The following is a 22,202-nucleotide window of genomic DNA, read 5'->3' on the forward strand; positions in this document are numbered from 1 at the left end:
TGATTCGTCCCCGTGGATGTCAACCTCAAGCACCTCTCCAAGGTGTGTCTGACAGGTGTCTCCACTGTGAGGTCACGACTTCCTTTCCGTGGGTTCTCTGCTCTTTGGAAGCAGCTCACACTCGGCAGTGGGGATTGAGGTGCGTAGAAGCGATAACCTTACCACATCCTCACTGGGAGCACGGCCAGGTCCGCTGCTCCCAGTTCTGTCTCCATCCCACCTTCCGCACGGCCTGCCGAAAGTTTGCTTAGAGGCCACGTCAAGAGTCCAAGCCCGAGGGCTAGGTTGGGGAGAGGGAACAGCCCACATGCCCAGCCGTGTTGTCCCATTTCCCACACCACCTGGAATTCCACATTAGACATTCATTCCTTTGGTGTTGACGAGGTCGTCCTTAAAGCCTTAACCAACTGGCATATGAACAGGAGACAATTCAATGAACCCCATGTCCAAGCAAGACAAGAATAGACCCGAGGCAAAGAACCCCCAGATCAAAGATAGAAGAGTGACCTCTGACTTGTTGGATCCAACCTTCGAGACTTGGTGGGTTCAGCAAGCAGATGACCCCTCTTGACGTTTCTGGCCCAGGGATGCCCTGCCCTGTCTTCCCCTTCTTGCCGGCCCAGGTGGGCCCCGCGGTGGATGCCAGGGGGCGGGCACTGTAGAAATCCCATCCGTAAAGGATGTTCCAAGGGTCGACCTCCACGGTCGCCAATGCGTCCAGGCTCTGCGCGGGCTGTGTCCCTGTCGGCCCGACACCCACCGTGCTGTGCCGTAAGTATCTGCAGATGAGAGAATGACGGAAATGTGGTCTATATATTGTGTCATGTGATATATTATATTATATTATATTATGCTACATTACATTGTATATACATTATATCATATAGCGTACATAGATCTATATATTGTGTCATGTTATATATTATATTACATTATATTATATTATGTTATATTATATATTATGCTATGTTACATTGTGTATACATTATATCAGATAGTGTACATAGATCATCCTTGATTATATGTAATTGTATATATTCTATGTTACATATAGATTCTTGTATATAGATTAAATCATATACATTATATATGATGTATGTGATCATATATAATCATATATAAATAGATTATATTTGATTATATATCATCGTATGTACTATTATTTCATATAGATTATTATATAGAGATTATATTTGATTTTGTATAATTATATACTTTGTATAGTATATTATATATTATAACTGTAATCTGGATATAACTAGATACAATATATACTATATAACTACAAAAGCACATTCTATTATATTGTTATATATAATGTATTATAATGATTACATATTATATATTATTATATAATATTTTGTTATCATAAATTATAAATATAGTTTTCATCTAGAAATATAATCCATATATTATAAATTATAGTACATAATTATTATATATAATATAGTATAATACTACCTATAATATATAGTGTATATTATCCTTAATTTTGTATCTTTAAATTTTATATATGTTTTATATTTTTATATAAATTATATATTATATGCTTTATATATTTTTAAATAGGGTTTTGTACTTTTTAGTGTTTTTTTCCCAGCCGTTTGAAATGTTCCTTTTTTTAAATTTTTATTAACACATAATTATTGGTTGCTTCAGGGGTACAGGTCTGTGAGTCATCAGTCTTATGCAATGCACAGCACTCAGCAGAGCACATCCCCCCCCCCGCCAGTGTCCACGCCTCCACCCACCCCATCCCTCCCCGTATCCCCCGGTTGTGTGTTTTTTATTACATCCATCACTCGGCTTTGAAGATCAGGCAGTCCCACCACTTGCAAGAACGTGGTCGGACCCCGTGTCATACATCAGAGAAACACACGTTCTGCACACTCGCGCTTCTCCGTAGAACCCAAAATGCCCAGACTCATGGACACAGAGACGGACGGCGGTTTCCAGGGGCGGGAGGTCGGGAGACGTGGAGTGATCCGTCCAAGGCCGCTGACTTTCCGCTAGACGACCAGCGAGCTCTGAGGGGTCACAGGTACTGGCCGGTGGCCGTAGCTCACCACGTGGCAGTAATTTGGGGGAGACTCACACCTCCAGGAATTTAAAGTGGGGACGCTTTCTAAAAAAAAAAAAAAATTAACAAAAATAAGTAAACACAGAAATAGATAAATACAGAAATAAGCCAAGAAATAGTAAAACGGGGGGCTTTAAAAATATATAAATTAACGAATTCATAAATATAAGTGAGCAATAACATGGGCAAGGTTTTGAGTCCTTTGTGCGTGGGGAGGTGCTGGGCACCTGGTGGGATCGGACAGGGGTGGCCACCCCGGGGGGCTGGTCTGGTGCGGGGCTCCGTGCTGGGCTGGGAGGCACAGAGGGATTTTCGTTCACGAATTATTCACGTGTGGATTTATTATTTTTTTACAGATTTTTATTTATTTATTTGACAGAGAGAGAGAGCTCAAGCAGGGGGAGCAGGAGAGGGGGAAGCAGGCTCCCCGTGGAGCAGGGAGCCCGACGCGGGGCTCGATCCCAGGACCCTGAGATCATGACCTGAGCCGAAGGCAGAGGCTTGAACAACTGAGCCCCCCCACGTGCCCCCAATTCACCTGTTGAACACATACAAGCTCGGGGCTGAAAGCACGTTCCCAGCATTGTACAACAACCACCTCCATTTCCAGAACCTTCCATCCGCAGAGCAGACCCCGTGTCCCTGCGTGGCCACACGCCATCCCCGTCCGCCCCCGGTGAGAACCGCCCGTTTGCTTTCCCGACTCCGCGGATTTGCCTTTTCCGCACGACCGTGCGTGACGGGCCCCGTGCCTCTGGCCTCCCTGGTGAGCGTCGAGTCCTCACGGTCCCTCCCCGGGGCAGCCGGTGTCAGAGCTCCGTTCCTGTTCCGGGTCAGTCTTCTTCCGTCCATGCAGGGACCCGTGGCTGTTGTCCGTCCATCTGTGGATGCCAACGACGGGCTGTTGGGCACGTCCCACGGAGAGCACCACACACCCCCTGGGCTGGCTTTTCTTTGTCTCCTGCCCCCAAGAGCCTGGGGGGTGGCTGATTTCGGCCACACCCCGCGGCCTGGCCGTGTGCCACGTCTTCAGGGAAGGGGCCCCGTGTGCTGGGCCTCTTGTGCCCGCGAGCTCGTCTCTCCGATGCCAGCCCTGGAGACAAACGGCCACGGCCAGATGGGACGGCCAGATAGCGAGCCGCCGTGCAAAGGGGGACCTGTGTGGCTTCCCTGCCATGTCCTCGCCCAACTTTCGATGACGACGGGATCGCCCCAGAGCTCCAGACACGGAGAGAGGTGGCCGGACAGGACGGCAGGACAGCACCACATGCGCCTCCTGAAAACCCACGCGGGGGCCTCGGCATGGCGGCCGCCTCTCGGGGTCAGGTTTGCTCGGAAACGGGATGCTGGCTCGGTGTGCAGGGCACGGGGTCCTGGGCTGGCCCATGGCTCTGGTCTGGGAGAGTGGGCATCTCGATTCCTGCACACGCGTCCCCCTCCTCGGTGCCGGATGACGCCGTCTGCCTGGAGCAGGGAGCAGACCGTGCCCCTGCGGCAAAGCCCCACACGCACAGGACTCGGGGTCTGGGCACCGACAGGACAGGGCTGCGGGCACATTCGCTCCCGGACATCCCAAAGGGACACCTGCAACCCCGGGACCATCAGAACAGCACGGAGCCCTGACTTCTCCCCTCCGACCGCCGGGCGTGCATGCGTCGCAGGAACTGGGCAGAAAACGGGCTGGTCAGGGTCCTGCCCAATGCACGCTTCTCCGTTTCATGCACACCTTGCAGCAGAAGGACCCGTGCACACAGAAGGTTCTCGGGGTCCCCATTTCCTGGAGACAGACACCTGTACCGCTCTGCCCTCACCTGTGCGGACCGCGGACAGATGACCTGCCTTTGGCGACCCTGCTGGGGAGCTAGAGGTAGTGTCTAAGAGGAGGCAGGGTGCACGCGTGCTCCCCCTTGTCCCGTCCCCCGACCCAGGGGCAGCACCTCAGGATGCTTCAGTGCTCACCCTGGGTCTGAACGGACTCTGTGCACGACCAGGGGTCGGGATTCATGGTAGTGATGTCCTGCACAGTCATCGGGAACCCTAAATCAGCACATATGGGAGCAGCTTCTCCAGAGAGGACCTCACGCTCCTGGGAGCTTGAGGCCACCACATTTCCATCCACCCGTCCATTCATAACCCTCTTTTATGCTGCTTCTGCATGAACACTTACTGAATCCAAAAACAAAAAACAGACCCCAAAGCATCATCCTAAGTCAATGGCAGAAAGGACACTTTTTGGCGGCGTGACCCGGAAAGAGAAGACAGGGCAGCCCCTCGGTCAGCCCCTCCGCCCCCGGGGACGTGCCCTGCGGGGGCTCCCATGGTTTTGGTGCTTTGTGCGTGTTGGCAAAAGACCAAAAATCACCCCGAGTGTGGATTTGAGGGGCTGGGGGTTACAAATACAGGGTCACGAGGGCACGGATTTGCACATTTGGGATTCGCCAACCGTGAGGTCGGATTTTAGCCGCCCCGAGCCTGGAACCGAGTGTGCAGGGGGGCGTGGGGGTCGGAGGGGGTCTAGGCAGGCTGGTGACAGGTGCACAGCAGAGTCTCAACAGCGGGTTTGTGATCTCTTGGCAGAAACTGGTGTCCCCAGGCCCTTTGAGCGTGAGGTGACATCAGACCATTCCTGCCCGAGGGCCTTGTCGCAGGCACGGGGAAGGGACCAACAGAACCGGGTCCATCCACATGGGGAATTAGGATTCGGCCATGAAAAGGAAGGCAATTCTGATGCCCGCTGCCCTGTGGACAGATCTAAAAATCCCGTGTCTCGTGTGAGACTCGGATGCACAGGACAAACCCCCACGATGCCATTTCCAGAAAACGTGCGGAATCAGCAAATGCACAGACAGAGAGCAGAGGCCTGGCGGCCAGTGGCTGCAGAGGGGATGGGGAGTGACCGCTCACGGGGACGGGGTCTCCTTCATGGGGGACGTACGTGTTCCCGAAGCAGACAGAGGCGAAGGTTGCACGACGCGACTCAGCTCTGGGCTCCCTGGGCTGTGACGGACACTCCGTGCCCTGCGCCCTCCCAAGGGATCCGTCCTGTCCCAGCTCTGGAGACCAGAAGTCTGAGATCCAGGCGGGGCAGGGACTGCAGGGGTGGGTCCTTCCTGCGTCTTCTGGCTTCTGGAGCTCCAGACACCCCTGGGCTGGTGGCCGCGTCCGTCCCCTCTCTGCCTCTGTCTTCATGTGGCTTCTCCTGTGTCTGTGTCTCCTGTTCTGTCTCTTACGGGGACCCCTGTCCTTGGATTCAGGGCCTCCCCGACCCAGGACGAGCTCATCTCAGATCTGCAGCTAATCCCACCTGCTTCGTACCCACAGGCTCCAGGACCTAACGTTGGCCATGCGCCCCCGCCTTCAGAGCCGTGTGGCCTCCTTGGTGAAACTCCACTGCCACCCATAAACCGCGGTCATCTTGCCGGACGACAGGGTGCAGCCTGGCAGCCGCGGACAGATGACGGGGACGAGTAGGAAGCCCCCGGAAAGCTGTGACCACGGCCGCTGCTGTCACCACGTTTCCTGCTCGCTGTCATCGCGCCCCGAGACGGCTCCCAGGGAGGCCGTCGCGTGCGGTGACCGGGGACAAGCAGGCTTCGTGCTGAAGCCAATGCAGGCAGGACGGCCGTGCATCCTGGACAGGAAGTCGTTCTGGCCGGACAGACGGTCCTTCGGCCTGATGTCCATCCTTCCGCAGACCCTCTGAGTGCCCAGGACCTCACCGATGGCCCCCGGGGCTCCGACAGAAGCCAGGTCTGATCACAGTTTCCTGCACGCAGTCCCAACCTGCCCTCACAGTCACTCCTGGCTTTCGTCCCCACCCACTGGACGCTGCCACAAAACCCGCTTCTGACCACAGTGATGGAAGACGTAGTCGGCCGCGGAGATTCTGACCACGATGCTGCTTTCCTACCACGCGGCCGGACTCAGAGGAGAGAAGGCTGGCACAGCAGTTTTCCTTTCTCCTGCCCTGGATGCAGATGGGATGCCCGGTGCCATGGCAGCCACTTTCTGCCACGAGGCAAGGATGCCAGCTTGCTAAGAAGGGGGGTAGAGAAGGATAAAAAGAGACGGGCTCTTTTTTTTTTTTTTTAAGATTTTTATTTATTTATTTGACAGACAGAGATCACAAGAAGGCAGAGAGGCAGGCAGAGAGAGACAGGGGAAGCAGGCTCGATCCCAGGACCCTGAGATCATGACCTGAGCTGAAGGCAGAGGCTTTAACCCACTGAGCCACCCAGGCGCCCCAAGAGACGGGATCTTGATGACATCATGAAGCTGTCAAACACACCCTGAAGAGCTCATCTCTCGATTTCTTATTAAGTAAAGAAAAAAAAAAAACCACTAATCTCGGGCTTTCGGCCACCAGTTTTCAGGACTTGCTCCTGGAAGCGTTTTTAATGAGTCATTCTTTGTGCAGAGAGGAGGGACATGCTCCTCCAGCCCTCACTGGATGCCACACGTAGGTGCAGAGACCCCTCCCAATGCCCGAGGACGTGAGGTCCCCTGCGACCACTTAGGATCTGAGACACAGGACCTGTCTAGAGACACTCTCTGGTTTCAGAAGGCTCTGTGAGGTGTGTGATTGCCCTGGAGACGCATGAGGACATGAGTTCCCTGCTCTTTTGTTGACAGGTCCCAGGCATTGAAACATCAGTCCCGTACAAGACACTTGAGTGCCCTACAAGATGTGGAAGGAGCTTTGTCATCCTCACTTTGTTTCCCCCTGAGAGAAACTATCTTCCAGAAGGACCAGGTGCTCCCAAGGACTCCATCCCAGGCACGAGAACAGGTAAACATGTCCCCCTCCAAGGGCAGATTCTGTTTGACCCCTCCTCAGCCACACTTCCTTCCTCCACATCCTTGTCCATGGCACCTTCTAGGGGCTGGAAGGCCCAGGGGCTGCTTCTGGGGGCTTGCATACTGGGGACAGGGGGACATGTGTAAGGGAATGACTGTGCTGTCCACAGGTCAGTGGAGCCATATGACTGATGTGATGGCCTCTTTAGCAGGTGCAGGTGCCCAGCTGGGGCTCGGGGGTCTTGGGTAGGGCCTATAGTCCCTACAGATCCAGAATTTAATACAACCTCTTGATAAAGAGCCTACTAATAAATATGACCATCCCCCAGGGGCCCGGCAGCCTGGACTGTCAACGGGCAACCGTCAACGGTGTTGTGGGAGAGATGTGCCCACACCTTCTGCAGCATCGCAGAACCACATCCTCTGTGTGGGCCAACCCCTCCACCATGAGTGTGAACTTCCAACCTAGGATCACCACAGTCTACAGAAGCATGACATGCGTGAGTAGATAGAAGGATGGATGGTTGGAGAAGTGGGTGGATATAGTTAATAGGTACATGATAGATAGATACATAGATAGATAGATAGATATGATGGATGGATAGAGAGATAGACACATAGATACATAGATTGATATATAGATATAGATATGGCAGATGGATGGATGAATGGATGGATGGATACATAGATATGATGGATGGATGGATGGATAGATGAGAGATGATAGATAAACAGATATGATAGATGGATGGATGGGGAAGTGGATGGATGGATGGATGGGTGGATGATAGATACAATGGATGGATAGATAGGATGAATGGATAGATTAAAATTATACATAAACAGATTGGATGGATGGATGGATGGATACATAGATAGATATGATGGATGGATGGAAGGATGGATGGATGGATGGATGGACGGACGGATGGACGGATGGTTGGTTGTTTGGTTGGATGGTTGGATGAATGGATGGATGGTTGGATAGATGATAGATGATAGATAAACAGATATGATGGATGGATGGAAAGATGGGTACATGCACAGATAAATGATAGAGAAGATAAACATAGATAAACATAATGGATAATACATGATTGATAAGTAGATAATACCTAGATACACAGATGATGGCTGGATAAATATTGACAGATCTCGATAGATGTACAGGTAGATACTAATAGGTATAGCTAGATATTGGTAGATACCAATGGTTACACATTATCAGTGCGTATGGATACCCAGATGATAGAATTCAGACGTCGATTAAGATGACAGGTACACGTCAGTAAGCAGTGGATAGAACATAGTTGGAGGGGGCGCCTGAGTGGCTCAGTGGGTTAAGCCACTGCCTTCGGCTCAGGTCATGATCTCAGGGTCCTGGGATCGAGTCCCGCATCGGGCTCTCTGCTCAGCAGGGAGCCTGCTTCCTCCTCTCTCTCTGCCTGCCTCTCTGCCTACTTGTGATCTCTCTCTGTCAAATAAATAAATAAAATCTTTAAAAAAAAAAAAAGAACATAGTTGGAGGATACTTAGATAAAGGATGCGTAGAAATACGTGGGATGCTGGACAGACAGAGACAGTCTACCATTGTCTATCGACGGCAGATCAATACAGGTAAATGGAACGTCGATACAACACAGATAGACGGCTAACCCTGCATTTCCCCGTGGAAAAGTGGCCGGGTGACATCATCCCCGGGTCCCCCGAAGTGACTCACGGTCCACAGGACATGGGTGCGGGAGCTCAGACCTTGGCTCTCCAGCAGCTTCCGCATCTCCCCCGCATCTCTCTTCGCCACCGTTGCCTCGTGAAAATGTCTGCCTCTGCCCTCCAGCCCGACGCCGCTGTGGACGCCCACGGCCCTCACCCCCGCCGCCATGGGACATGCAGGGAGTGAGCCAGGAGCCCCCACCCTCCAGCGAGGGCAGGCGTGGGCCGTCCCTGCCCCACGGCCTGGCCATTCTGGCCACAAAGCGAAAGATGTCGCAATGCACACAGCTTTAGGATGCAAAAGGAAATATGTTCTGCTAGCAATTTTTTCACTTTTTTTTTTAATTAAAAAAAAAAAAAGAAAAAAGAAAAAACAGGAATTAGCCCAGTCTGGGTGGGAGGGGGCGCTTGCTTCTCTGCCTGTTAAGTTAGGAGGACGGTCCTCGCCCCCCGCCTGCGTGCACGGGATTGCCTCCTGCAGGCGACCCTGGCCAGGTGGGCAGGGTCTCCCCGCGGCCTCTTGAAAGCAGCCCTGAGGCCGGAGGCTGTGACGCAGGCACCCCACCCTACGCAGGGCTGCAGCGAGCCTCACGGGCTTCGCCGCCGCGGGAGCGAGCGAGCGAGCAGACGGTTAGTTACACAGGAAATTTCAACACGGGTTTCCTCTCTCCCCGCCCTGCCTCCCAACCGTGGCTGCCAGGCTCGGAGGTGGACCCTGGCGAATTTGCATTTCGCAACGGCCGGGCCATGCCCCCGTGAGACCTGCCGGAGCAGCCACAGGACAGCCGCCGTGACTCGGGCCGGCCCCCTGTGGACACGGACGGTTCCGAGGCACGTCTGACCGCCGGCCGGCTTCCAGAATGAGGACCGCCGCCTTCTGGACACCAGGCTCCGAGACAGAGCTGCCGGCAGCCCTCTGAGACTCCTGGTGAGCCCTCTGCCCGGTGCTGCGTCCGTGCCCTATTGGGAACCAGGGAGGTCCAACGGGGACAGGGTTTCAGGGGTGCAGATATGAGCGAAAAGGGGGGCTGCCCGCACAGCCGGGCCAACCCCCAGAGAGACCTTGCACAGGCGCCTACCAGGGAACCTCTCCTGCAAACGTTCATCCGGTAAAAGGCACCCATGCCGGCCAAGCCGAGCCCCGCACTGGGCGGGCGTATGGGGCCAACACCCGGACGGCCACGGTTGGGGGGACAGAGGGCCATGAGCCCCCACGGACAAGCTCACGGGTGCCAGATCATGTGCGAACACGGGGACTTGGAGCGTGTGCCAAGCTGCCCTCCAGCAGCGTCTGGGCGGAAGGGAGCGCGTGGCCCCAGCTAGAGCATCTGTCTGGATACGGTTGTCGGCAGGGCGGGCGGTCAGCCTCGCTGGTAGTAAGGAGGCGGAACCCTGGGCCACGTGCTTCTGCGGGCAAAGCAAACACGGTTTCTCTACGTCCCCGTCGTGTCTGTGCAGTGGGGACGGTCGGAGGCAGGGCCCCGGCACCAGGTGCTAAGAAACGGCATCGGCTCGGGAAGAAGCCCGTGGCCGTGCGGGACACTGTGCCCACGACGCCAGACGCGAGCGTCTGTTGTTTTGTCCTTAGATGTCTGCACGCTGGAGGAACGGCGGGTCATCAGGGCCCAGCCGATGCCAGCCCTGGTGCGGGGAAGGGGGGTGTGTCTCCAGGACGGTGGCCCCCAAATCCCGCTGATTGCGCCTGGGGAGCCCGATGGGACCCAGGTCTCGGGAGGAATCCGGGGGATGGATGTGGCCTCTGGATGGTGCTTGGGGAAGCATAGGAGGGTCTGCTGGCCGTCGGAAACACCCCTGCGTAGCCACAGCCCAGGGACGTGCGTGCCGCAGCTAGACAGTACGCAAGGCTCTCCCGGGACCCCAGACCTAACCACACCCTGGGTGGTTGTGATCAGGACAAGGGGACATGGAGAAAGGGTTGGGGTTAGGGCAGATGAGCCCTCCCGTGGACCCCCAACTGGGGTGCTGCCCCTCCATCTGTACCACCTCCTTGCTGTCACCACTGACCGGCAAGCCATCGCAGCTGGGCCCTCCCTTTCACATCCCCCTTCACGTCCCTGGAGGCAGCGGGGTGGGTGGGCAGGATATGGGGAGCCCAACATGCAGCTGCTGGCTCACTCTGCCACCCTGACTGAGGACAGGGCCCCCGGGAGGGGACCCACACCAGTCAGGGCCCCTCTTGGCTTCTCCCCAGGGGCAGCAACATCATAGGGAATCGTGAGCCCGTGACCAGGCTCAGAGAGCAGCTGCGGGGACGTCCCCGGGGCAGCACTCGGATCCCCCAGCCGTATGTGTCTGTACCCTCGTTGGCCACACAGACGGACACGGCGGGGGTGGGGGATGCCGTCTCTCCGGAGCAAGGGAAAGATCCCCCAACTGTGTGGACACCTTGGAGCCAAGCACGGACCTCAGGGGTGGGAGGTGACTGTGTCCCCAACAACCTCCTACTCCACATGGGGAAACTGAGGCAAGAAGGGGCAAAGGAGGTCACCCAAGCACACCAGACCCAGACTTTCCACCTCCAGGGTCCTCTCCTTAACCTGCTGCCCGTCCACTACCCTGCCATCCCATCGATCCAGACGCTGACGAAGTCATCACAGGCCAAACTCAGGGCTGTGCTTCCGGGTAGGGGCGGGGGAGAGAACTCAAAATAATTAAGATGCTGACCTAGGCTGCAGGTTGCAAGGATTTGGGGGTGGGAAGAAACCCAGGAGGGCTTCCTGGCAGAGGTGGGGCTCACCAGGTCAGTGTAGCACCAACGTTGTTGTGCCCGGGGTGTGTGTGTTCTGGGTGACGGCTGGGGACAATCCCAGGAGAAAGGTGACATGTTAGCACCCAGCCCAGAGAAGCCAAGGAAGCTTCCGGCACTGTTGGAGATTGTGGAGCTGAGCTTTGCAAAGACATCGGGTCAGGGCCCTGGATTGAGCAAGGGGATGAGAGCCAGGAGGGCGATGCCCACGTAGAGGGAATGTGTGGTTCGCTAGCTGAGGTGGAGGGCGGCTGGACCGGAGGACGGGCAGCCCCCTGTGACGCCCTAAGGCTGGCAGGCAACGAGGCATGGACCGACGTAGGACTGTGGTGTCTGTTGAAGGTGGTGCCTTTGTGCAGATGCTGGTGTTGACTGGACCCCCAGAGAGCCTCACGAATGAGTTTCGGACCTGATGGCAGGGACCCTGGGTGACCTCGATGATGTTTATGGGGAGACCCCTGACAGAGACAGGGGCTGAAGGAAGATGGGGGCAAAGGGAGGGTGTCTTGGGACAGAACCAAGTGTCAGGTATGCAGGGCGAGCGCACGGTCTCTCTGCTATGGCACGGGCATTGGGCGCAACCTGCCGTTGGCCCTCTCCAGACGCCAGTCCCATTTCTGCCCTCAAAAGTTGGAATGTCCAGAAACGTTCCCTGGGGGGAGGGGCAGAGTCATGGCTGCTTGTGAAACAGTGTGATAGGTGATGGATGGACGGATGGACAGACAGACAGACAGACAGACAACAGATAGACAGGGTTGGACAGATGATGGATTGGATGGATGGATGGTGGATGAATAGGTAGACAGCTAGAAAGACAGATGATAGATGATAGATTGATAGACTGACAACAGGTAGACATGGATGGACAGATGGATGTATAGATGGACAGACGAATGAGAGATAATAGATAGATGATACATGGATACATAGATATGGATGGATGGATGGATGGATGGATGGATGGTTGGATGGATGGATGGATGGATGGATGGTTGGATGGATGGATGGATGGATGGTTGGATGGATGGATGGATAGAAGGAAGAATGGTTAGATGATAGATAGATAGATAGAAGATAGATATAGATACATACATAGATAGACAAACAGAGTCTCCCATGTAGACCAAGGTGTCTCTGCCTCAGCACTGCTGACATCTGTGGCTGGATCCCTCCTCTGATGTGGGATACCCAAGGAACTACGGAGTGCTCAGTGTCTCTGGTCTTCACCCACCCGAGATCAGGGGTATCCCCACAAACTATGACACCCCAAACTGTCCCCAGACATCCCCAAGTGTCTTCTATGGGGCAGAATCACCCCCAACTCGGAACCGCCAAGGGAGAGGATGAGGAGGAACAAGGGACAACACCGCCAGAGGCCTGGGAGGAACTGCACGACCATGTCACATTCTCTGGGTCTCCAGGAGAGGACTGGGCCGGGCCAGCGTGCTTGGAGACACTTTCTCCCATTTCTTAATGTACTGTCTCATGTTTTTGTTTCTGTGATGAAAGTATAGGGGTGATAGGGCACAGAGCTCATTACAGAATAAGCAGACGCAGGCCTCATCCAGGGAGAAATGAGCCAAGGTTTACTCTGCTCTGCTCCCACAGGAAGGTCCCTGTGGCGTGTGTGTGCTGTCCTATAGCACAAGATAATCTGACCAAAAATAAAATCCTGGCTTGAACAAGTGACATTTTTACTAATAAAAGCAGGAACAATAAGAAAACTTTTGTAATATTCTGCCCCACAAAGAGAACAGGGAAAGTATGTGGATTAGGGAGCCTGGCTTCTAGCCAGCCTGGTCACTCACTGTCTTGGATGTGTCCTATCCACCAGGAGGTGCTGTCTCCTCCAAGTACCCTGCAGTTGGAGGCCTGGAGTCTCCATGTATGTGCTGGTGGGGGAAGGGAATGAAGCAAGGCCACCCCTGCTCTCAGGAGAGGGACAGACCAGCAGGGCACACATGTGGGATGGGATGGGAGAGAACCTAGTAGTCATGGCCATAGGCAATCAATGCCTAGGGTGAATGCATATGCTGCAGCTTTGTAGACAACCCCAGAAAAAAATTGCCATGAGTTTAGTAATTGGTGGATGGGTTAGTCACGGATGGATGGATAGAAGGATAAAGGCATGGGTCTGTGGGTAGAAGGATGGATGATTGATGGATGAATGAAATGGGTGGGTGACTGGATGGATGGATGGATGGATGCGTGGTTGCAGGGTGGGTGAGTAGGTAGATGGATGGTTGGGTGGATGGATGGATGGATGGATGGATGGATAGAAAGATGAATGGATGAATAAATGGAAAGATGGATGGATGGATGGATGGATGGATGGATGGATGGATGGTTGAATGGATGGATGGATGGATGGATGGTTGGATGGATGGATGGATGGATGGATGGATGGATGGATGGTTGGATGTGTGGATGGATGGATGGATGGATGGATGGATGGATGGATGGATGGATGGTTGGATGGATGGATGGATGGATGAATGGTTGGATGGTTGGATGGATGGATGTGTGGATGGATGGAAAGAAGGAAGGGTGGGTGGGCAGGTGGATGAATGGAGGGAGGGATGGATGGATGGATGGATGAATATGTGGATGGATGGATGGTTGGATGGATGGAAAGAAGGGTTTGTGAGTGGAAGGCTGGTTGAATGGGTACATGGATGGGTTGATGGGTGTATGGATGGACAAATGGAAGGATGGATGGATGGAGGATGAACGGACGCAAGGATGAGATGGAAGGGGCTGTACACATGGACCCGTAAAACAAGAAAAGAGGCAGGTTGCCCATCCTTCCCTCCAGATCTGTTCCTTAAGGCAGCCATAACCAGTGACCACAACTGGTGGCAAAGATGTTGGAGATGCTGTGGAGCTACACAGAGGCGGTGGTCGCCCACCATGGTGAATGCGCCCAAGGCCACTGCAGTGTTCACCTTGAAATGGTGACATGTACGTCAGTGTAAAGCAGAGAGAGCGGAAACAAACGGCCGTCTGATGCCCATGCTCTTACTTCCTCACCCCAGGCTATAAACACTGTCTGCAGGACACGTTGCCAGTGAGCCGGGTGCCACAGATTCTGAGTCACACTCACAGGAAGCCGCGGAAGGGCGTTTCTGAAACCCCACCACAAGATGCCCATCCCGAGGAAGGGCTGGTTGGTTTCCTTCCCTGAGCACGACCCCCTCCTAAGGAGACACGGCCGTCCCCACTTGTAAACAGGCATGCAAACAGCAGACAAGATGAGCTGTCGCCTGCGGGGCCGTGCACAGCCTGGCGTGTGCAGCCCCCTGTGTGCAGAGCGTCCTAGCCGAGGCTTTGATTTCCAGCTCACGGTGACCTCCTTCGCCACTGGGTTCCAAGCTGGTTGCTGTGTATGGACGCCAGGCCCTGCGCATACTGTCATTGGTGAAAACAGATTGTAGGGGAGAGACAACGGGAGAGCAGAGAGATCATTAAGGTACCAGAGAAAATTTTAAAGACACATACTTTGGGGGAACAGAGCTTATTGGAGATACATGTCCAAGATCATGGCCTTTGTGATCCACATTCAGGAAACCCACTGAGGTCACAGGCACCAGCTGACCCCACTTTGCCCAAGCATGTTAACGGGCCACGTGGGCTCAGGCACAATGACTCCACGCAGAGCATTTGACCTGTACCCCAGCCCAACACTAGAATTACCCCTAGATCCTCTTTCCCACTAAAAGTAGTTTCCATCTTGCTCAGCACATCAGACAACTTCCGTAGTGCCTTATAGTTGTCCTCGGACTCTGAGAGGCGGAACATCAGCCCCAGGTCAGGTGCCTGGGACTTCCCATAGGGCACTTGGGGGGCACAGGCTGGGTGGGTCCTGAGCCCCCGCCCAGTGCTGCCCTCCACGCAGTGGGTGACATCTGCGTGTCATGCTCAGAGCTTCTCCTTGGACGCTCCTCACTGCCCTGAATGTCCAGCTTCACACCCTCCAAGCACACCCCAGTCCTGGTTTCATACGGCCATGGCTACCTGTCCACCAGGTGTGGACTGAACACCTCATCCCACCTTCTCTGCACTGCCCTAGCAGCACAGTAGGATCTCCACACCATCCCCTGGCTCCGTGACCACTTCCGAATAATGAGCGTGTGCAGTAGCCCACAACACCCTGGGGTACGACCCACCGGGTAACACCTCCTGCACCTGGATGGCATACTCCACGACAGGTCCCCCGTTAAACACAGTGGTTACATGACACATGCACCTTGAGGACATGATGCTCTGGGGGAGAAGTAGACACACATGGTCACATGGTGTGCAATTCTTTTTATAGGAAATGTGCAGAACATTTCTGTGTACAGCAAACCTGGAAAATCCGGTGACAAAAACCAGATTGTTGGTGCCAGTGGGAGGTGCCAGTAATGGGGACGGGGAGGTCTTAGTCCATTGGGGTGGCAACTCTGTGTCTGGGGGGAGCCCACGTCCTGGTCAGCAGAGACCTCCATGGTCCCTGCAGAGGGAGGGAGTGGAGAACTCAGGTATCCACAGAAAGCTCCACTTGGTGGCTTGACTTGGCTTGGGGATTAAGCAGAATAGTGTAAATGTTATGGGTAGGGTGATTTGCCATGTAGATTTGCCTGGGAAACCCGGGGTCCTGAGAAGCAGGACTTCAGGAACCAAAATGGGAGTAGTGCAGGCAAAACGGGTATAGTGTGTTGAATGGTGGACCCCTAAAATATATGCCCATGTCTTAATCACCCAGAACCTGTGGAAGTTATGTGGAAATAGGGTCTTTGTAGATGTAATGAAGGGAAGGGTCTGAGATGAGCTCATCCTGGATCAAGGTGGCCGTAAGTCCAATGACAGGTGTCCTTGTAAGAGACAGAAGAGGAAACACAGACACGGGGGAGAAGCCACGTGATGATGGAGGCAGAGGTCGGAGGTGTAGATACAGGATAAGATTGGATAGATCCTGAGATAATAGCTAGACATAGATGGATGGATGGATGGATAGGGAGATTAGATAGAAAGAAAGAGGGATGGAGGGATGGATGGATGGAGTAATGGATGGATGGAGTGATGGATGGTTATGCAGATGACAGATAGATAGATACAGAGATGGATGCATGGGTGGATGGATAGGTAGGGAGGGAGGGAGATGATAGAGATAGATGACTGATAGATGATAGATATAGTGATGGATAGATAGGTAAGTAGGTAAGCAGTTGATGATAGATGATTAGATAGATAGATGGATGGATGTAGGGATGGATGGATGGATGGTCTTGCAGATAGATCTAGATAGATATAGGGATGGATGGATGGATGGATGGATGGTCTTGTAGACAGATGATAGATGATAAATAGATATAGGGATAGATGAATGGATGGGTGGATGCATGGTTGAGTACTCATGCAGATGGTAGGTAGATAGATGCATGGATGGATGGATGGATAGGTAGGGAGGGAGGGAGATGATAGATAGACATAGGTAGATAATAGATAGATAGATAGATAGATAGATAGATAGATAGATATAGATAGATAGATAGATAGATATAGGGATGGATGGATGGATGGATGGATGGATGATCATACAGATGGTAGGTAGATAGAGAGATGGATGAATAGGTAGGTAAGTAAGCAGATGATGCTGGATAGATACATAGGTAGATAGATAGACAGACAGACAGACAGACAGATGATAGATAGATAGTCTCTCATGTTAGACCAGGACTTCTCAGCCTCAGCACTACTGACATCTCGGGCTGGAGGGCTCTGAGGTAGGGCGTCCTGGGCACTGTAGGGTGCTGAGCAGCATCTCTAGTCTCCACCCACCACATGCCAGGATCAACTCCCTACTCTAGTGTGACCAACAGAAACAGCCCTGGGCATTGTGGGACAGCCCCTGGGGGCCCAGTCACCCTCAGGTAGAAATTCCTTCTCCAATACCGAGTCTGTTGGGCAGGAACATTCCCTACGTCTCATGGGCCAACCGCCTACGGGGTTGAGGGACACTAGGCTCTCCTTGGGATGTCAAGGAGCACCTAATTATATTGACCAGAAAAATCCACATACATGGTATGGAATGCAGTGTATTAGTACCAAGGCCAGCCCTGGGCTTTTCCTCCCGCAAAGCACAAGGTGCCTGCCTGGGGCTCCATCGGGCCCAGTCTCTGATTCCATGTGAAGAAGGCCGGGAGGTGGCAGGTGTGGACCATGTGCTCCCTAGAGGGTCCCAACATTCACCAAACACTGTGTGGTCTCACCATGAGCGTGTAAGATGGGGCCTGATGTGCAGTTGTGTCTTCCGTGCACATCTTCAGAAGCCACGAGCTGTGAGTCTGACCGCGGCCACGCTCTGACCTAACGCTTAACCTCTATTTCCTCTTCTGCGACATGACAAAAACACTATTTTCTCTTCCGTCCTCTTGAGGATGCTGGGCTAACACTCAGGCCACAGGGGATGTAAGCCTGTTCAGGTACAAGGAGCTGACCCCAGAAATGAGACGCCCTTGAGCGGTAGGAATGCCAACAAGAAGGGATTCGGCTCGGCGGTTTTGGGCCATGGGTTTACCCAGCCTCGGCTTAGTGATCTGTATGACGCTATGTCATCACTCTGTGGGGTTTTGTGAGTTCACTCAGCTCCACGTCTGTGTCACAGGAAAATATGGTCAATTAGAAAGCATGCACTATTAGCTCCATGGTGGTGTTCTCCCATCAAAGCTGGGTGGGGGCCCAGTGTTTTCACACAACGACCCAATCCATGAGCAAAGGGGGTTGATCCTCTGCAGGACTCAGGACCTGAGTCAAGGTAAATCCATCATGGCCTCCAGGACATGCCAAGGACCTCTCCTTCTCCCCACCTTCTGGACCCTCCTGGCTCTGATCAGTGACAGGTGTGCCTAGAAAGAGGACTCCCAGACATTCTTGGTGATGAAACAGAGTTGCGGGACCCACTTGGCTTCTGATTAGAACACGGATGGACCCGCTCCCTTGAACTTTTCCCAAAACTAAGCTGTCTACCTCCTTAGACTTGCCCAACCCCCTTGGGCCCCAAGTCTCTGATGCTTCTGGCAAAATTGCGTCTCACATTCTCCCCACGCCACATCCGTGTTGAGCTGTCCTGGTTCATGGTAGGTGTTTCCAAGTTACCTGATTCTGCCATCCATGGAGAGTCTTGTCATTGAAAATCCTAGGGTCTGGCTGGAGGGGAACATGTCAGTTCAAATGCGAAATAGGTCCTGTCTTTGGAAAGCAGGGGTCTCAGAGGTCAGAGAGAGAAATGCATTCATCTTCTTCCGCACAGGGAAAAAATAGGATCGACATCTAGGGTCTTGCCTCTCTGAGGGTTTCTGTATTGATCAAGATTCTCAACAGAAGCAGACTGTGGTGGTTAGTTTTATGTGTGAATGTGGTTGGACCTTGGGGTGCCCAGATATTTCAGCCAATAGACCTCTGGGGGTATCTGTGTGAGATGAGCATTGCATCAGTGGACCGAGTAAAGCAGATGCCCTCCCCAGTGTGGGTGGTCTCAGGCAAGCGGGCAATCCTTCCCTGGCCTAAAGAACAGACAGTGGGTAAAGGAGAATCAGCTCCCTCTGCCTCACTGTCTCTAAGCCAGGATATATGTCTTCTCCTGGCTTCTGATGGGAATCCATCACAGACTGCTTCCCTGGGCCTCCAGCCTGCAGACCCTCCACAGTCATGTGAGCCAATTCCTTTAATAATTCTCTTTATATATGTGTGTATGTGTATATATGCTACTGCTTTTGTTTCTCTGCAGAATGCTGACTCTTACAAGAACCAGAAAGATGGAAAGATGGCAGATTATAGATAGATAGATGATAGATAGATAGATAGTATCAATGGGTAGGTAGGTAGGATGGAGGATGGAGGGATACATGGATGGATGGATGGATGGATGGATAGAACATAGATAGATAGAATCAATGGGTAGGTAGTTAGGGAGGATAGTTGGATGGATGGATGGATGGATGGATGGATGGATGGATGGATGGATAGATGGGTGGATGAATGGATGTAGGGATACATGGGCAGATGGATGGATGGACATATGGGTGGATAGATGATTGGATGGATGCATGGATGGATGGGTGGATGGATGGATGGACGAACGCATACATAAATACACAGATATATAGATGATACATGGAAAGATCTATATCTACCTATAGGAGAGACAGAGACAGAGAAAGTGAGAAAGAGATTTAAAGAAATGCGTCTTATAATTGGAGGCCAGCAAGTCTGAAATCTGCAGGGTTGACTAGCAGGGTGAGGCCCAGGGAAGCGGTGATGCTGCATTTTGAGTGTGAACACCATCCGGAGACACAGAATTCCCACTTCCTCAGAGGAGGTCAGTCTGTTTCATCTTAAAGCCTTCAACTGATCAGATGAGGCCCACCTAACCCATTACGGCGGCCACCTGATTTACCTAAAGTCTGTTGATTGAGATGTTAATCCAAAAGAAATACACACAGCAACATGTTGACTCGTGTGTGACCACGGATCCGGATACCGTGGTACCGCCAAGTGGACAACATAAAGCTTGCTGTCACATGGCAACGATGCAAAGGGGACTCTTTCGAGAGCTCACAATCGAGGAGCTGAGCGTCTTTCTCCCTTTGTGCAACAGACCTTGTGGCTCATCTTACAGCAAAGAAGGGCACAAGGGAGGGCAGTTTGCTGTATTTTGGATTTTGCGCTAATGTTTGTGTGGACATATCTTCTCCTTTCTCCCCTCTCCCAGTTTTATTGAGATATAATTGACATCTAGCTTTTCATGAGCTGCAGTGGAACAACATCATAATATAGCATGGGGTATACGTATATGGGAGCATTCAAAAGGAAACAAAGAAGCTTTGTTTGAATCCATAAACACAGTTTTGTGTTATTAAGTTTTAGGAGGGGATAAGGAAGAACACCCCAGACGGTTATGGTGAACCAAAGAATTACAACCACTTCACTGGCAAACTTGTCCTCTTGCGTTTTCTTGATCTGATAACCCTCAGAGCTTTGTCACTAGAAACCTAAGTGACATCTTTCACTACGTGTGCAAAGACGTATCAGCTGCATCAGGACAGGGTAGCTCAAGCTTTCAATTCTCTTCCATGGGGTGAACGTTCTGAAATCCAGCAAGTGGGTAGCATGCGTGTCATGGAGACCCCAAAGATGAAGAGAGCCCCACTGTGGGATCCTTGGCCTGATCTTCACAGAAAGATAAAAATCTGTTTCTCATGATCTTCTAAGTTTCACAACCCTCAGCCCAATGGCCTCTACACCACCCAGGAAACCCAGCCCTTCTCCTGCCTCCAGAAGCCCGTGCAGTTCATGGTGGGAGGCAGGGCATGGGGGGTTGCATCTGTAGGGCCACATGCCTCCCTGACTAGCAGCCGACAGCACAGCAAAAGGTTGCGTGTGCATGGGCAAGCTGTATGTAACGTGTTAAGCTGAGAGCTCATAGAACAATAAGGGACCTGGTTAGAGAGGTCCCAGGGCTATTTGTGACTGCAACAAGGTTTCCCATGTAGATAGGATGTAGGATTGCATTATTATGGGCTGATTTCCATCCCTGCAAAACTCACCTATTGGAGACCTCACCCCAAGACCTCAGATTATGACTTGAAGTGGAAATAGGATTTTTGCAGACGTAGTTGGGCAAAATGAAGTCACCTTGGAGTAGGGTGGGTCCCTACTCCAATATGACTGTGGTCCTTAAAAAAGGGAGAAATTTGGACAGAGACACACACACACTCACAGAAGGACAACCACGTCAGGACACAGAAAGAAGGTGGGGTCTATGCACCAAGGAGGGGCACCAGCCTAAGCCCCACCTGGATCTCAGACCCACAGCCTCAACCCCACCTGGATCTCAGACTCCCAGCCTCTAGGACTGGGAAACATAAAAATCTATTTATTATTCTGTGAGAAAACAAATTTGCAGACTCAGGTACTCTGTTATGGCAACCATAGGAAACCCATACCGTCAACAGTTGGGACAATTTCTTACACAGCCTCAGGACTCCAACCATTGTGGTTTTCTTCTCTGCTTCCTGCCCTAACCTGCTATTTCTCAGAAATGGAGAATAATCCCACAGAGGAGAGAACGAGTGGAGCTTGTCTCCACTGCAACCCTTGCTGGCCTCTGTACTCAAGCGTGGTCTGTGGATGGCTTTCAGGAGGGACTCTTTATATCCATGACCACATCAAGCCGGAGCTTTGTCTGGAACAGATGGATGGACGTGCACTGCCCCATGGTGGTCTCTCTCCCATCAACTATCTAAGCAGGTACCCTGTGGGTCAGAAGCCATGAGAAAAAATATATGGACGGGCCTTGGCTTCAGGCCACTCCAGATTTCTCTGTCTCAACTCTGGACCCCACAGGCATAAGGATCATCTCTGCAGAGTCACCAAACAGAACCAGGCCTCACGTGTTTCAGCGGATTGGATGCATTCCTGATGCTGCTCTCTGAACTCAAAATAATTGAGCTGGAAATAATAACAAACAGCTGACCAGAGATTCATTCACTGCTGGACCCTTCCAAATAACCCATGGGCCAAAGATGGCGATGAAAACAGAAAAGACTTTGAATGAATAATGTTGCTGGAAGACACGGCCTCAGAGATGCCCACGTCCTCTCTCCCAAATGCCCACACCCTAATCCCCATGGGCTAAGCAGAATAATGCAGGTGCTTCCAGAATCCAGAAAAGACAAGCAAATAGATTTTCCCCTAGAGTCGCCACAAGGAGCCAGCTTGACCACTATTTTGACTTTTAACTGGGAAAACTGATTTGGGGGCTCTGGCCACCGCAGCAGTAAGAAAGCAGATTTTAGTTGTCTA

Source organism: Neovison vison, chromosome X, assembly GCF_020171115.1.
Source record: "Neovison vison isolate M4711 chromosome X, ASM_NN_V1, whole genome shotgun sequence".
Taxonomy (NCBI): domain Eukaryota; kingdom Metazoa; phylum Chordata; class Mammalia; order Carnivora; family Mustelidae; genus Neogale; species Neogale vison.